This window comes from Dipodomys ordii, unplaced genomic scaffold, assembly GCF_000151885.1.
Source record: "Dipodomys ordii isolate 6190 unplaced genomic scaffold, Dord_2.0 Scaffold78, whole genome shotgun sequence".
Taxonomy (NCBI): domain Eukaryota; kingdom Metazoa; phylum Chordata; class Mammalia; order Rodentia; family Heteromyidae; genus Dipodomys; species Dipodomys ordii.
Window position 1 is genome coordinate 2,234,729 of NW_012267294.1, and position 16,701 is coordinate 2,251,429.

At 38.7% G+C, this 16,701-nt stretch overlaps 2 pseudogenes; both read left to right on the forward strand.

Moving 5' to 3' along the window:
- Window positions 1-7,310, forward strand: part of LOC105991869 — a 21,001-nt pseudogene extending 13,691 nt beyond the window's left edge.
- A 2,296-nt stretch (window positions 7,311-9,606) lies between these two features.
- LOC105991870 overlaps window positions 9,607-16,701 on the forward strand; it is a 21,938-nt pseudogene continuing 14,843 nt past the window's right edge.

A 16,701-nucleotide genomic window follows, 5' to 3' on the forward strand; every position in this document is an offset into this window, starting at 1 on the left:
ATGTGAAGGGTAAACAAAGGAGGAGGCTGCAATGCTTGGTAAGAAATGTACACATTATCCTGCCCATGCAATTGTAATCCCTCTGTACAATATGTTCACAAATAAAATTAAATTAAATTTTAAAAAATCCAAAATTGGTAGGAAAGAGTAAAACATCGAGATTAAGGCAGAGATAAAAATAAAGACAATGAACAATTAAAAAATCAATGTATCAAGCTGGGAAGGTGGCTTAGCATGGTTGTCTACCATGCATGAAGCCTGGGTTTCAACTCCTGAGTACCACATACACAGAAAAAGCCACAAGTGGCACTGTGGCTTAAGTGATAAGAGTGCTAGACTTGAGCCAAAGAAGCTCAGGCACAGTGTCCAGTCCCTGAGTTCAAGCCCCAGGACTGGCAAACAAACAAACAAAAGCAATGTATCTAGTGGTAGGAATTGTTGAAAGCTTGACAGAATTGATACACTCAAGTTCAGATTTACTAAGAAAAAATAAATATTTGAAATTGATAAAGTTATGATACCACTGAAGACACAAGACATAACAGAATACTACAAATAATTTATGCTACCTATCAGGCAATATTTAAAAATGGATAAATACCTAAAAGTATGAAATCTACAATGACTGGGTCAGAGAGACATGAAAAAGAATTCCTGTAATGTTTTCAGAGTATCTACTTTGACTCTGAGGTCTTTGATCCATTTGGAGTTGATTCTGGTGCAGGGTGATATATAAGGATCTAGCTTTAGTTTTCTACAGGTGATTAACCAATTTTGCCAGCACCATTTCCTGAAAAGGCTGTTTTTTTAGCTCCCTTATGGAAGATTAGGTGGCTATAGGTCTATAGGTTCATTTCTGGGTTTTCAATTCTATTCCACTGGTCCTGAGGTCTGTTCTTGTGCTAGTATCAAGCTGTTTTGATTACTATGGTTTTGTTGTAGAGTTTGAAATTTAGTATTGATATTCCTCCTACACTGTTCTTTCTGTTAAGGATCGTTATGGCTATTTGGGGTCTTTTATTGTTCCATATGAATTTTTAGATTGCTTCTTCTATTTCCTTGAAGAATGAGGTTGGAATATTGATAGATATCACATTGAATTTGTAGATAGCCTTGGGAAGTATTGCCATTTTCACAATGTTGACCCTTCCAATCTAGAAGCATGCTTTGATTTCCTTTTACAGGTTTTTAAAGTTTTCATCATAAAGGTCCTTCACAGCCAGGTGTCGATGGCTCACGCCTGTAATCCTAGCCACTCAGGAGGCTGAGATCTGAGGATCGCGGTTCAAAGCCAGCCTGGGGAAGCAAAGTCCATGAGACTCTTATCTCCAATAAACCACTAGAAAACTGGAAGTGGCGCTGTGGCTCAAGCGGTAGAGTGCTCACCTTGAGCTGAAGAGCACAAGGACAGCGCCCAAGCCCAGAGTTCAAGTCCCACGACCAACCACAGAAAAAAAAAGGTCCTTCACTTCGTTAGGGAAGTTAATTCCCAGGTATTTTATTTTTTGTGAGGCTATTACAAAAGGAGTTGCTTTCCTGGTTTCAGCCATGCTTTTCTTATTATTGGCATACAGAAAAGCCATTGATTTTTAAGTGTTAATTTTATACCCTGCTACTTTGCCCAAGTTTCAAATCATCTCCAGTAATTTAGGAGTGGAGTCCATGGGATTCTTTAAATACAAGATCATGTCATCTGCAAAGAGATAGAACCAACCCAGATGCCCTTCAGTAGATGAATGGATCAAGAAAATGTGGTATATATACACAATGGAATTCTAGATGAATTAGATGAAAACTTCCTTCTTTTTGCCCGAGGTACCCATTCTAGGGCTTGAACTCAGAGCATGGGCAATGTCCCTGAGCTTCTTTAGCTTAAGGCTAATATTCTACAACTTGAGCCACAGTGCCACTTCTGGCCCTTTCTGGGTAGCTTATTGGAGATCAGAGTCTTGCAGCCTTTCCTGCCCTGGCTGTAGATGAATCTTTTCTTTCTCCATGCATATCTAGTCTTTTGTTGAAGAGATGATCCTTTTATCATAAATGATCTTGGTACCATTATAAATATCATTAGGTCACATAAGTGACAGTTTATATTTTAGTTCTCCAATTAGGACCACTGGTTTGTATGTCAATCCATTATACCAGTATCACACTGGTTTGATTACCACAATTTAAAAATATGTTTCAGAAGTCAGAAAGTATAATATACAGAACTTTGTTCTTTCTTTTTGAGACTCTTTGACTATTTTATAACTTCTTGGAACTTCAAATACAAATTTGGGTGGAATTAGTTTTACTCCTATTAACATAAGCCACCATTGGAATGTTGGTAGAGCTTGCATTGATCTCTCTATCATTTTAAGGTATACTAATATTTAAGATAATGAAGTCTTCCTAGACATAAAAGTGTCTTTTCATGCACTAGTTATCTGTATCTACTTTCCAGACACAAAAGTTATCAAGTTTAACTGCTGCTAAAACTCCACTTTGAATATCTCCTCTTTGTGTTCTCTATGTTCCACGGTCCAGTCTCACACAAAAGGAATCTGGATGTGGTGTGTGACTCATCCCAGGAAGCTAAAACAACCCTACTTCTGCTTGACACCAAGGGCCTGAGAGATGTTGAGAAAGTAAGGATGGAGGATTCAATTTTAGATTAAGCCCCTTTTGCTTTAGGTGCTTGCAATTTGCATTTTAGCTTACTTAGTAGGAGACTAAATTTAGCAACCAGGGTTAAGGAGATTAATAAGACAAAAATCCTTGTGTCAGTGTATCATAGTTTAACTGTTGCTATTGTGATATTAAGTATGTTACTGAAATTTCTTTGAACTCAGCTTTTCCATCTGTCAAATGAATAAAAGAGTTTTATATTTGCTTCCCAAGTGTTTTGTATAATTGATAAGTTAAATTAATTTCAGGTACATAATAACTGCTCAACCAAACAGGTACAATAGGCAGAGATGCTCTTCAGTGGTAGAGCACTTGCCTCAGATGTACAAGGTCCTGTGTTCTATCCAAGGACTGTCAAAAAGTTGTTGTTCTTTTTGGTCAGTCATGGGGCTTGAACTCTGGGCCTGTGTGCTGTCCCTGAGCTCTTCAGCTCAAGGCTAGCACTCTACCACTTTAAAGAGCAAGAACAATACTATATGTAATATGTAATTTAAAGTTGCCATAAAAATGAAAAATTTGTTTAAATCTTAATGGTATTTAAGGCCATAGAATAACTACCAACCTTCATGGTTATTTTGTTATCATTTGTCAATAATTGTAAGAAAGCATCATGACAAACAGTGTAAATTAAAATTAAGAATCAAAATATATTAAATGCCTGTAAAAATACTGTATCAACAATATTTTTATTGCATTTGAGTCCATTCTGTAGATTCTAAAGATAACATAGGCTTTTCTAATTAATGTAGAAAAACCTGAGGTAGATGAGCCTAGTTTTAACATTGGTGACCTGGAGAAAGGCATAAGAATGAACTAAGCCTAATCCTGGTCTCAAACTGATCTGATTTCCAGGGTGACAATCAGAATCACTGCTGGATTTTTGTCCTGGCCATACTTCTGAGCATCACCTTCATGTACAACAGCATGGGAACCATCAACCAGCAGGCCAAAGACCAACTTCAGTATCCTTTTTGTGGTCCAGAGTAGCACAAAGTCAGAAGAGAGACCTGGATGAACAAACCATGACTCTAGATCTCAGCCCAAAAAAGAGAAAACCTAAAAATATAAAAGTAACTAACGCAGAGGGAACAATTAAGTGCCTACTAAATGATTTACACTTAGGTAAAACCAAATATATGGAATCAAAATATTTTTCCTCATTTTCTTGTGTGTGTGTGTGAGAGAGAGAGAAAGAGAGAAAGAGAGAGAGAGAGAGAGAGAGAGAGAGAGAGAGAGCATGCACACACACCAATACTAGGACTGAACTTAGAGCCTGAACACTGTCCTAAGATTTTGTGCTCAAGGCTAGCAATCTTATCACTTGAGTCATAGCTCCACTTCAGGCCTTCTGTGGTTAACTGGAGATGAGAGTCTCCCAGACTTTTCTTCCCTGGGCTGGCTTTGAGCCATGATCCTTAGATCTCAGCCACCTGAGCAACTAGGATTACAAGCCGGTGAGCAAATCACCAATATCCAACTATTACTCTCTCTCTCTCTCTCTCTCTCTCTCTCTCTCTCTCTCTCCCTTCCTCCTCCCCCCACCCCAGTCCTGGGCCTGAACTCTGGGCCTGGGCGCTATCCCTCAGCTCTTTAGCTCAAGGCTAGCACTCTACCACTTGAGCCACAATGTCACTTCCACCTTTTTCTGCTTAAGTGGTACTGAGGAATCAAATTTAGGGCCTCTTGCATGCAAGACAAACACTCTACCACTGAGCCACCTTCCCAGCTGCTCATTTTCTCTTTTTTAAAGAAAAAGTATTTTACTTTATTTTATTGTAATGGTGATGTCAGAGGGGTTACAGTTACATAATGAATACATTCTTGTTGAACATTGTTATACTCCCCCTTGTTTTCTCCCACTTTCCCTCCCTCCCTCCATCCTTCCCCACCAAGTTGTAATGTTTACTTCCAACATAGTGTCTTATCAATATTGCTGTTGCACTGATTCACCCTTCATCCTTTGTCTTGCCATTTTGTTATTCCCCTTCCTTCCCCAAATCAGATAAACATATATACAAGACACAGGATACCAAAATCAAGGAAATAGAAGTAGGCCAGACCCAAAGAAACAGGCTCCATGGTTCCTTCATTTTTAACAATTAGTCTATTGCTAGGATAGTCCTAGCAGAGGAACACAATAGCTCAATAGCTATGTACATATAACCATATAAAATGATGCTCAATAGCTTTGTACATATAACCATATAAAATGATGCTCAATAGCTATGTACATATAACCATATATGATACTCAATAGCTATGTACATATAACTATATAAAATGCTGCTAATCAAAATGAACTCTAAAATATGCAAACAAGATAATTTTATTGGTTTTTTAATTTAATTTTACTTGTGAACATACTGTACAGAGGGGTTACAATTACATGGGCAGGATAATGCATACATTTCTTACCAAGCATTGCAGCCTCCTCCTTTGTTTACCCTTCACATCCCTTCCCAGCCTCCCCCCTCCCCCCCAATCCCAATCCTTCTCCTTCCCCCCCTACCCACCCCCCCTGCACCGACGTTGTAAAGCTCATTTTGGACATGACAACTTGTACTTCTCATTGTTGCAACAGGTCCACCTGTATCCTTAAACAACTGGTTTTTCCCCATCTCCTCCACAAGTTATACTGACATCAAATATAGTGAAAGCAGGGGTTATACTGTGGGGGAGGGACATACAAAGCAACAAAGAGATAATCTTATAAATGCGTTAGAAACGCATGCATGAAAGAAAAAAACATTAAAATACATATCTAAGGGTTCATTTTCCTGACATCACATTATCTGATCTTTTCTGCTTGACTCATACATATACTAGATATTGCAAATAAGGGAAACCATGGGACCTATGTTACTTTGTGCCTGGCTTACTTCACTTAATATAATTTTTTCCAAGTTTTTCCATTTCCTAACAAATGGGGCAATGTCATTCTTTCTGATGGAGGCATAGAATTCCATTGTGTATATATACCACATTTTCTTGATCCATTCATCTACTGAGGGACATCTGGGTTGGTTCCAGATCTTAGCTATGGTAAATAATGCTGCAATAAACATAGTTGTGCTGGTAGCTTTAGTGTGGTCTTGTTTGTAAGCATTTGGGTAAATGCCCAAAAGTGGGATTCCTGGGTCATAGGGGAGTTCTATGTGAAGTCTTTTGAGGAACCTCCATACTGCTTTCCAAAGTGGTTGAACAAGTTTACATTCCCACCAACAATGAAGTAAGGTTCCTTTCTGTCCACATCCCTTCCAGCATCTGTTGTTGTTAGAGTTCTTGATTTTTGCCGTTCTAACTGGAGTGAGGTGATATCTCAATGTTGTTTTGATTTGCATTTCTTTTATGGCTAGGGAAGTTGAACATTTCTTCATGTGTCTATTGGCCATCCTTCTTTCTTCTTCAGGGAAGTTTCTCTTTAAGTCTTTCGCCCACTTATTTATTGGGCAGTTGTTTCTTTGAGGATTTGTTGTTGGGGGGTTGAATTTTTTGAGTTCCAAGTATATTTTAGATATGAGACCCTTGTCCGTTGTATGGCTAGTAAAAATCTTCTCCCAATCCCTGGGCTTTCTATTGATCTTGCTAGCTATGTCATTTGCCCTGCAGAAGCTCTGCAACTTTATGCAATCCCATTTGTCCAACCTTTCTTTGATTTGTTGTGTTAAGATAATTTTATTGTTATTTCTTTGTTTTTGTTTTTAATGTACTGTGAAGTTATTTTTTTCTTTAAGTTTTTTTTCTTTTGGTTTATCCCTTGTGGTTACTGTTTTTTATTTTGATACCCTGTGCCTTGTATATACATTTATCCTCATTTTCTTTAATTAGCTATTCAGCAGTCTTCAATTGGTGAGAATAAGGTGGAAGACTCAGCTGAGTTCGTGAGCTTCTTTCCAGACTTTGTGTGGAGTTTGTGAGATATGACTCTGAAGCTAGCAGTAAATGGACAATCCATCACAGCAGATGAGTACTTGGAGAATTTCCTGAAGCTAAAGCAAGGTAAAGGGACTGCTGACTGGAAAACAGAAACAAAATAAAGAAAAATCATGTTCTTGTGTGTGTACTTACACTCTTTTCTATTTTTATGATCTATTCTATTCCTAAGAAGCAATTCTTGATTATTATATGTTCATCTACTCAATTTTAACTACATTAAGTAACAATCTTCTTTTGCTTCCCTTTTCCCTAGTAGATTGTCTCCATCTCTCTACTTAGGTTTTATGAAACTATACATAGCCAACCATAAGTGTTGAAAGGAATCCTTATTTGAAGACATTTTAATGGCACATTTTTAAATGGCACATTTTAAGTGGCACCCTGAAAAAATTTTTAAAATGCCCTACTAGCTACTTCTACTCATTTTTAAACATATTTCTCCAGGTACTAATGAGGAAGCTGAAAAATTCAACTTTCCCCGACTCTGTATCCCAAAGTTCTTTCCAAGGAAGAAATGCTTTATCTTCTATCCACCCACTGAATGGAAGAAACTTAAAAACTTGGAGAACCTGCATGATAATGAGCTAGATTCTGATTTTGTGAATCAGGTAACAGAATTCTGTTTATAGATCTTCAACTAGTCAAAAATTAAAACTCTTCCAGGAGTCATCAAGGTCATCTCATTGTTCTTTGGGCAATACTAATCATGAATAAACCAAAGCAAAAATTGCCTTTGGTTAAAATATCTTACTTGTTTTACAAATATTGATAAAGATTAATATGGCATGGTACAATGGACTAAAACAGATGTAAAAAGGGAAGATCTTATGCTTGGGGTGCTTGAGTATAAATTAGATTCAATAAATTATGCCATATGTAGATCTTTACCTGAGTGTCTCTCTGTTTCATTATGTCTGACTTAAAACCTGATAGTTTCTATCTTTGTGTGTGCTACTTTAAAAATACTTTATTGTCAAGGTGATGTACAGAGGGGTTACAGTTACATAAGTCAGGTAGTGATTACATTTCTTGTCTAACGTATTACCCCTTCCTTCATCTTCTCCCACTTTCCTCCCCCCCCCAAGCCCATTACTAACATATTATCTTGTGAGTATCACTGTTGCATAGGTTACCACTTTGTCCTTTGTCTCACCATTTTGTTGTTCCCCTTCCCTTCCTTAGTTCAGATAAGCATATATACAATTCCCATGGTACCAAAATCAAATACAGTGACAACAGGGGATAAACCCCATAGTGGGGGACAAACACAAAAGAAAAAAGAAATCACGTAGTATATTGAGAACAACAACAAAGAAAAAACCTCTCGTACCCATGTCTTAGAGTTCATTTCACTAAGCATCATCTTATATGGTCATCTTGGATGAGCTCTTCTGCTCATCTGCTTAGATTACAATAGATGTATACTAATTACAAATAAGGGAGACCATGGAATGTATGTTTCTTTGGGTCTGGCTTACTTCACTTAATATGATTTTTTCCAAGTCCTTCCATTTCCTTACAAATGGGGCAGTGTCCTTCTTTCTGATAAAAGCATAGAACACACAAAGATAGAAGCAGAAATTAATAATTTAGAAAACTTACCAGGCATGAGTGGCTCACACCTATAATCTTAGTTACTCAGGAGGCTGAGATCTGAGGATCATGGTGCAAAGCCAGCCCAGGCAGGACAGTCCATGAGACTCTAATCTCCAATAAACCACTACTTCAGAAAACTGGAAGTAGCGTTGTGGCTCAAGTGGTAGAGTATGAGAGTTGAGCTAAAGAGCTGAGGGACCACTCCCAGGCCCAGAGTTCAAGTGAAAGAAAGAAGAAAGAAAAAAACTTAATATACAACTGCAAGAACAGATTGTTTGAAGAAAAAGTTATATAAAGCCAGGTGCTGGTGGCTCATACCTGTAATCCTCGTTACTCAGGAAGAGATCTGAGGATCATGGTTCAAAGCCAGCCCAGGCAGGAAAGTCTGTGAGACTCTTATTTCCAATTAACCACCAGAAAAAATATGGAAATGGTACTGTGGCTTAAGTGGTAAAGCACTTCCCTTGAACTAAAGGGCTCAGAGACACTGTTCAGGCCTAGAGTTCAAGACCAACAACCAACAAAAACAAAAACAAAGTAAAATATAAACTGAAAACTACTAGATAATACAATAAAAATTTAGAGACTATAGAAGCATAGAAAGTTGAATGAGATGTTTGCAATTAATTATAAATTCAAATAATAGATAAGAATATACAGACATTTTATGGCAAGTACAGAATGGAATGATCTTCTGTAAGTACATATAAAATTCATTGTCACTCTATTTGATTTTGGTACCCAGGGTATTACATATACATTTATCTGAACTAAGGAAGAGAAGGGGAACAACAAAATGGTGAGACAAAGGACAAAATGGGAATCTACACAACAGCGATACTCATAAGACTATGTTGAAAATGATCTGTACAACTTGGGGGTGGGGGATTGGGAGGGAGGGAAAGAGGAAGAAAAATGGGAGAGGGGGTAACAAGTTAGACAAGAAATGTGGGCTGGGAAGTTTACTCAGTAGTAGAGTGCTTGCCTTGCAAGCATGAGGCCTTGGGTTCCATTCCTCAGCACCACATAAGCAGAAAAAGCTGGAAGTGGTACTGTGGCTTAAGTGGTAGAGAGCTACCCTTAGCTGAAGAGCGGAGAGACAGCACCCAGGCCCAGAGTTCAAGCCCTCCAACACACCAAAACAAATGTACTCACTACCTTAATTGTGTAACTGTAAACCCTCTGTACATCATCTTGACAATAAAATTAAAATAAAATAATTTAAGAAACCTAATAGTCTGCCTTTGTCCCAGGCTTTTAGAGGATGTTTAAAGCTATTGATGAGGGAAGTAAATATGGTCACAGACATGCTCTGAATATCAAAGAATGAAGAATGTTTTTCAGTCTGACAGAAGTAAACATTTTTTCTTTCTATTTCAGGTCTAGTGAGCCTGGTGCAGAGCTATGTCCATGCTGCCCTGCATTGAGAATACAGTCCTTGCTTTGGCCCGTATAGTAAACTCAGCTGCAATGCAAAATCCCATAGTAGCTCACTATGACCAGCAAATGAACCAGAATGTGCAGCTCCCCACAGACACCCTACAGGAGCTGCTGGACCTGAACAAGACCTGTAAAAGAGAGGCTAGGATATGGACCATCCATTTCAAAAGGAATTGGTGGTAATTTTGTCTCAAATTTATATGGCTTAGTGTTACAGAAGATGGAACAGTACTAGCATTTATTTTGAAGAAAGCAATTCTTAAAAGGACCTTTTGTGATCAAAATGCTAATCATTTGTAAGCTAATTTTGTGAATTACTTTTGTAAGTCACTAAGGCAATTTTCTAATAGATACTCTTTAAATTAAACAAATATAAATGATGACTGATCATCAATGCTCACAATCAACTTACATACCCACTGTTATCAGACTGACTTGTTATCATACTAAACAAAAGAAATGAAATTTGTATTCTCAATTCTCTTCAATGGGCTTATCCTTGACTCCATTTACCCCATTTAGTCCAATCACCGATTTTGAAAAGCAAAATTTAACTATATATGTTTAACATACATTTTAAAATCTCTGCTCTGAGCATCAGCTCTACAACAAAGGGACTTCTAAGAAAAAAAAAATGATACCCCATATCAGTACTCCTTAGGTGTCAGAAAGATTAAAGTTTAAGGTCAGCTGGGGGAGGGGGAGCAGGGTAAAGAAAAAGAAAAAAGAAATTAACAGGCACCATTTCAACAAGCCAGCCATGTTAAAACATGACTAAATTCTAAGCTATATGTAAATCATGGATAGGAGAATTATGGTCCTAAACTACTCAGGGAAAAATATGGGAGACCTGAAATGAAAAATAATCTAAGGTTGAAAGGGTAGCAATGGTGGCTCAAGTGGCTTAGAGAAAGCCCTAATACTGCTGAACAGGAAAAAAAAAAAAGATGAACATAGTTCTTCTTATTTATGTTTAGATTTCTGGGGTACATTACATTTTTTTCAGACATTTCTAAAAGTTCTGAAGTCTTACTAACATTTTACATGGTCATAACCTTACTCCTTTTTTTAGTTGTTTTTTTTGGGGGGTGGGGGTCCGGTCGTGGGGCCTGAACTCTGGGCCTGGGCTCTGTCCCTCAGCTCTTCAGCTCAAGGCTAGCGTTCTACCACTTGAGCCACAGCGCCACTTCCAGCTTTTTTCTTTGCTTATGTGGTGCTGAGGAATCGAACCCAGGGCCTCATGCATGCAAGGCAAGCGCTCTGCCACTGAGCCACCTTCCCAGCCCCCTTACTCCTTTTTTTAAAATTGAAGCCTCAACTAGAAAAAAGGTGGGATGAATTTTATAAACACAATATGGATGCTTCATCAGATCAGTGCAGGGAATTACTTCAAGATCTTTTCTGTCTTGTAGAAGATCTGAAATGAGGACTTTTTTCTAGGCCAAGAGCTTACAAACTTCGTTGAAAAGATAGAAATGTTGATAGAAAAGTACCTTAAAGAACCAAGGAAGGGGATCCAAGTAAGCAAGATTCTCACTTGTGTGTTCTGGGAAAGTGCTGAGCACTTTGAAACCAATGTGCCCACAGCCGCAATGCAGCTGCAGAGAGTTTGGCTTCCTATTCACACAGCATTCTCTCCTATTGGCTAAAGGGTTATAGGACTCCTGCTGTAATATATATATCAAAAAAGAATATGCTCAATTAAAGTTGAATTATAATTAAATTTTGAGATTAAACATTATGCTAGAATATTATTACAACTGAATATTTGACATTTCAATGATGTAATCCACAGATAGTCATTTAGGTGAATGTAGTAGTATTTAGTGAATGTAGTAAATGTAGCTATAAAACTGGCTTTTAAAAAGAGCCAGCTCCAAACATTCAAATAACACCATCTTTTCCTTCTCTGTCTGATACTTTTACTACCATACTTCCTTCTCCCTTCCCCATTTCTCCAATTTGCTTTTTCTATGAAGACTTCATACTCTAGTATATTAAATACATATAGGACTATGACACCAATAACTCCAGACTTAGAGACCTGACTCAAAATGAACAATCTCTTTGTTTGTTTCTGAGGATTAACCTCCTATAATAGATTATACATAGTAGGTTAATATTACTGGACAGTTGAAAGAAGTTGTCCATTCTTGTGGCAGAGAATTATGGGGAGAAGAGAAGCTAAGCTTCTCTTAGGCTTCACTAAAGGAAACATTCCCTCCTGCGAACGTCTTATTCTCTGGACTCTAAGGCTGACGAGGTCCTGCAGAAATACTTGAAGTCCAAGGAAGTGATATCTAACACAACCCTACAAATAGACCAGGCTCTCACAACCAAAGAAAAGGATATTGAAGATGAGATAACCCAGAACACTACTCACATAGTTTCTTCAAAGTTTAAGTGTTTGTCTAGGTTAAAACTGAGATTATTAACCACAACAAGAATAATAAAGAGAGCATAGCTCATTTTCCAGTGCAGCATAAGTAATCACTGACATAAATAGTTGCACCTAAGCAAAAAATGTTCCCAGGAATTGTTTTTCTTCAAAGAGTAACAAAAAGCAAAGAATTATGGAAGGAAAAGAGGCCATACTATGTCTCTTTCCCCATGAACTGCTGTAACAGAATGCCCCAGACATAAGGCACAGGCAACAAAAGTGTACTCCTCACAGTTATTTTTTAATACTTTTATTGTAAAAATACTGGACAGAGGGGTTACAGTTACATGAGCAGGGTAACTGTACATTTTCTATTGCACATTGTTACCTCCTTTGTTTTTCCCCTACCATCCCTTCCCTCCCACCTCCACAACTACACTACCCCCAACCCACCACCTAAATTGTAAAGTTTGTTTTTCAACATAGTGTCTTGTACATCTCATTGTTACAATGGGTCAACTTCTATCCCAATTTAAACATTTTGTTTTTTCCCTTCCCTTCCCCAAATTAGAGAAGTGTATATACAAGATGCAGGGCACCAACATCAAATACAGTGTAAACAGGGGTTATACCATGAGAGAGGAACATACAAAGAAAAAATCACATGGTACATTATAAACACGTTAGAAACAATAGCAAGAAAGAAAAAAACAAGTTGTGTCCTTATCTTGAGGTTCATTTCGCTTAACATCATCTTATCTGGTCATATGTACATAGCTTTTGACCTTTTTTACTTGTCCTAGACATTTACTAGTTATTACAAATAAGGGATACCATGAGACCTATGTTTCTTTGGGCCTGGCTTACTTCACTTAATATAATTTTTTCCAAATCTTTCCATTTCCTAACAAATGGGGCAATGTCATTCTTTCTGATGGAGGCATAGAATTCCATTAGATAGATAGATAGATAGATAGATAGATAGATAGATATTCTTGATCTATTCATCTACTGAGGGGCATCTGGGTTGGTTCCAGATCTTAACTATGGTAAATAATGCTGCAATAAACATAGTTGTGCTAGTAGCTTTAGTATGGTCTTGTTTGTGATCATTTGGGTAAATGCCCAAAAGTGGGATTGCTGGGTCACAGAAGAGCTCTATGTGGAGTCTTTTAAGGAACCTCCATACTGTTTTCCAAAGTGGTTGAACAAGTTTACACTCCCACCAACAATGCAGTAAGGTTCCCTTCTGTCCACATCCCTTCCAGCATTTGTTGTTATTGGAGTTCTTGATTTTAGCCATTCTAACTGGGGTGAGGTGGTATCTCAATTTTGTTTTGATTTGCATTTCTTTTATGGCTAGGGAGGTTGAGCATTTCTTCATGTGTCTATTGGCCATCCTTCTTTCCTCTTCAGAGAGGTTTCTCTTTAAATCTTTAGCCCACTTATTTATCGGGAAGTTGTTTCTTTGAAGATTTGTTGGTGGGGGATTTCATTTTTTGAGTTCAAGGTATATTTGAGGAACCTCCACATACTGCTTTCCAAAGTGGTTGAACAAGTTTACACTCCCACCAACAATGCAGTAAGGTTCCCTTTTGGTCACATCCCCTCCAGCATCTGTTGTTATTAGAGTTCTTGATTATAGCCATTCTAACTGTACTCCTCACAGTTCTAGAGACTGTGTTCAAAGTCAAGGTACCATCATGGAAAAGTTCTTGTTGATGGATGCCTTTTTACTGTATCCTCAGATGTGTGTGTGTGTGTGTGTGTGTGTGTGTGAGAGAGAGAGAGAGAGAGAGAGAGAGAAAGAAAGCTTTAGTCCCTTCATCTTCTCTCTTTTCTCTCTTTCTCACCTGTTTATCTCTCTTATTATTATATAGTAATATATATTAATTGAACAGAGGAGTTTCATGCTAATATTTACATATATACAATGTACGTTGATAAAATCTACCTCTTCTATTATTATTTCTTATGCTTTCCCTCATTTTTAAAACACATTTGATGAATTTTGTTACTCTTTTTTTTGAGTACCAATAAGTATTTATTTATTTATTCATTGTATTTTCCCAGGAAAAGAAAGGTAAGGGAAGAGTCAGCGTGTGTTACAAAAAAAAATGATTAGAAAAGGGAAAAGGAAGTACTCGGGTACAGCACAAATCAATCATGAAATGAAACACCCCAGGACTTGTATCATCAAAGCCCAAGGGAGCTTTAGTCTGCAGGGATTAGAGAAAGGACAGACAGGTATGCACTTTCCCACCCTCCCTCCCCATAAATTCAAGATTTCTCACAAAGCTTTGGTTTCTAGCAGTTAACATGGCATTATATTCGTCCGTCTCCTATTAAACAATCTTGTGGCCACTTTGACATAACTTTTCTTGCACCTGTGTACAAGTTTCTGAGTGACTTGAACATACATTCATATTCCCTTTCCTGGTCTCCTGACCCCACTTTCTACATGGAAAGCCCCAATTGATTTTCTCTAGTATTACAGAACAAGCAGGTTTGGTCACAAATGTCATATTTGATGAGAATTACATTTAAAAAACATGAACTCGGGTTGGGAACAAGGTGTGTGTGGGGGGGGAAGGTTGGAGCCCTAGCATCTTCAGAATCTTTGCATAAGTCACATAAAAGTTGAAGAGACATTCCAAGAATCATCTGTGTATGGGCATGTAGGTTTTCTTTTAAGAGAGAAAAAGGTAGGGGATAGGGACTTTTTTTAAGCAATGAAGATCTAGTCTAAAAATGGGAAATAGGGGAAGTGAGGGAACAAAAACTGGTTCAGGACCCTCACTTTAGAAGGTCCCCCAACTTAGCTTCAGATCCTTTTGTCTAGTGCAGAACCTTCTGTCAAAGATGCTTTGGCTATTTTTCTCAATTCTAAAAGAAGTTTGTAAACAATAAAATCCCAAAAAGAACATGGAGAAAAGACCCACCCATTATTATTTACACAAACTAGGCCACCTAGCAAATGACTAACTCAGAAACTCAGTAAAGTCCTACAGAGCCTAGACAAATACAATTAACTAGAGGGGGGCAGCATTTGTGGGGAGACAAGAAACTAGGATCAGACACACATCACCCAATGCATTCTATTGCATTTGTCCCGTTTCAACACAGTGAGGTAGGTTTGCAGTGATCCCACAGCATGTAAACAAAACCCCCTTTTTCTCCTTTAGCTAACACAACACTATGAACCATTATGCAGCAGAGCAGGACACAGGCTCCAGAGAGAGGCCTTCACTTATGGGTTTCCCTGGAAGCCAAGACTGAGGATTTTGGTCCTTGCTTTTTATAGATCCATCCCTGTGTGGCTAGTACAAGGTGGACACAAATCTGTGGTCTTAAAATCCAACCATATCAATTCCCATTCCTTAGACAAAAAAAAAAATGCATATACAGTTACGTGCACAGTAATCCCAGGCTAACCTAGTAAAGGATAGATGTGGTATATGGAAAGAAAACAAGTCCCAGAGCCATAGGATTAGACAATCATTACTAACCTTGGCTTCCTCTTTGGGCCTCTTCTACCTTGTCTGCACCACTATTTCCTGTTTAGACTAATTTCCATTCTTCCAGCAGAAGGAGAACAAGCCATGGGGCAACCCAATAAAAACCTAGTCTCCCATAAAACATTTCCAAGGGTGAAGGGGGTTTCAAGAGGACCCTATGGCAGAAAAGCCAGCTCTAATTGGCAAAAATGAGGTAGTTCAATAGCCTATGCACTCCAAATGGTTGCTCTCCATGGTGATAAAAACAACAACAAAGTCTTCCTGCTGTGCAGACCTGGAGCTGCTGAACACTTATCCCTGAGATTGCTCATGTACCTGAGAACACAGTGCAGGAACGAGGGCCTTAAGATTAAGATACATAAAAATACAAAACCAGAATATTTATAATAAGGAAAAAAAGTTAAAATGCACAAGATACATCATTTGCACAGATAGTGCAGGTTTGGCATCCTGAAGAAAAAGGGGACTCAAGGTGCAGTTATCCAAGGGAACAAATACATTACAATCACATTGGCCCAGAAAGGGGGGCGGGGGCGGGGAGAAGCTCAGAGCAGCAGGTTTGTGGCCATTCCCTAGTCACCCATGTTGCCTGTCATCACAACCCAATGCCTGGGCCGGCTCTCCCAGCACTGTGGTTCAAGATAGGGTGATGAGGAAACAAGATGTGGAGGGGAGAGGGGGGAAGAGAAAAAAAAAAAAACGAGACACAGGGGAGAGTCCGGGAAGATGGCGGAGGAGAAACTGGAGTCTAAGTAAGCTCTCACATAGAAAGCAGCTTTAGATTTCCAGTGAACAGTCCTAAGTCAGAGAATTACACCAAGTGAGTCATCACAGGACAGAGAGTTTGGCCAGAGAAGGAAACCCAGGCAAGGAAACACTTCTGAGCCCTTGCCAGCAGCCGCCGCGGTGGCAGCAGTTGTAGCGGTGGTGGGCGAGTGCAGCCGCCATACCTGAGCCACAGAGAGTCCAGACAAAGGAGCTAGACGCAGCAGGTGAGCGAATTCTACTCAACACCAGCAAGAACCGACAAGGAGCAGACATCTTCATCCTGCAGTTCGCAGACCAGAGAGGACCCAGGAACTAAGACTCGGCATGAGTAGAAGCCTGACGTCCTCACTCCTTCTCAGGGAGCAGAGGAGGGAAGGCCACCCCTCCCCCCCC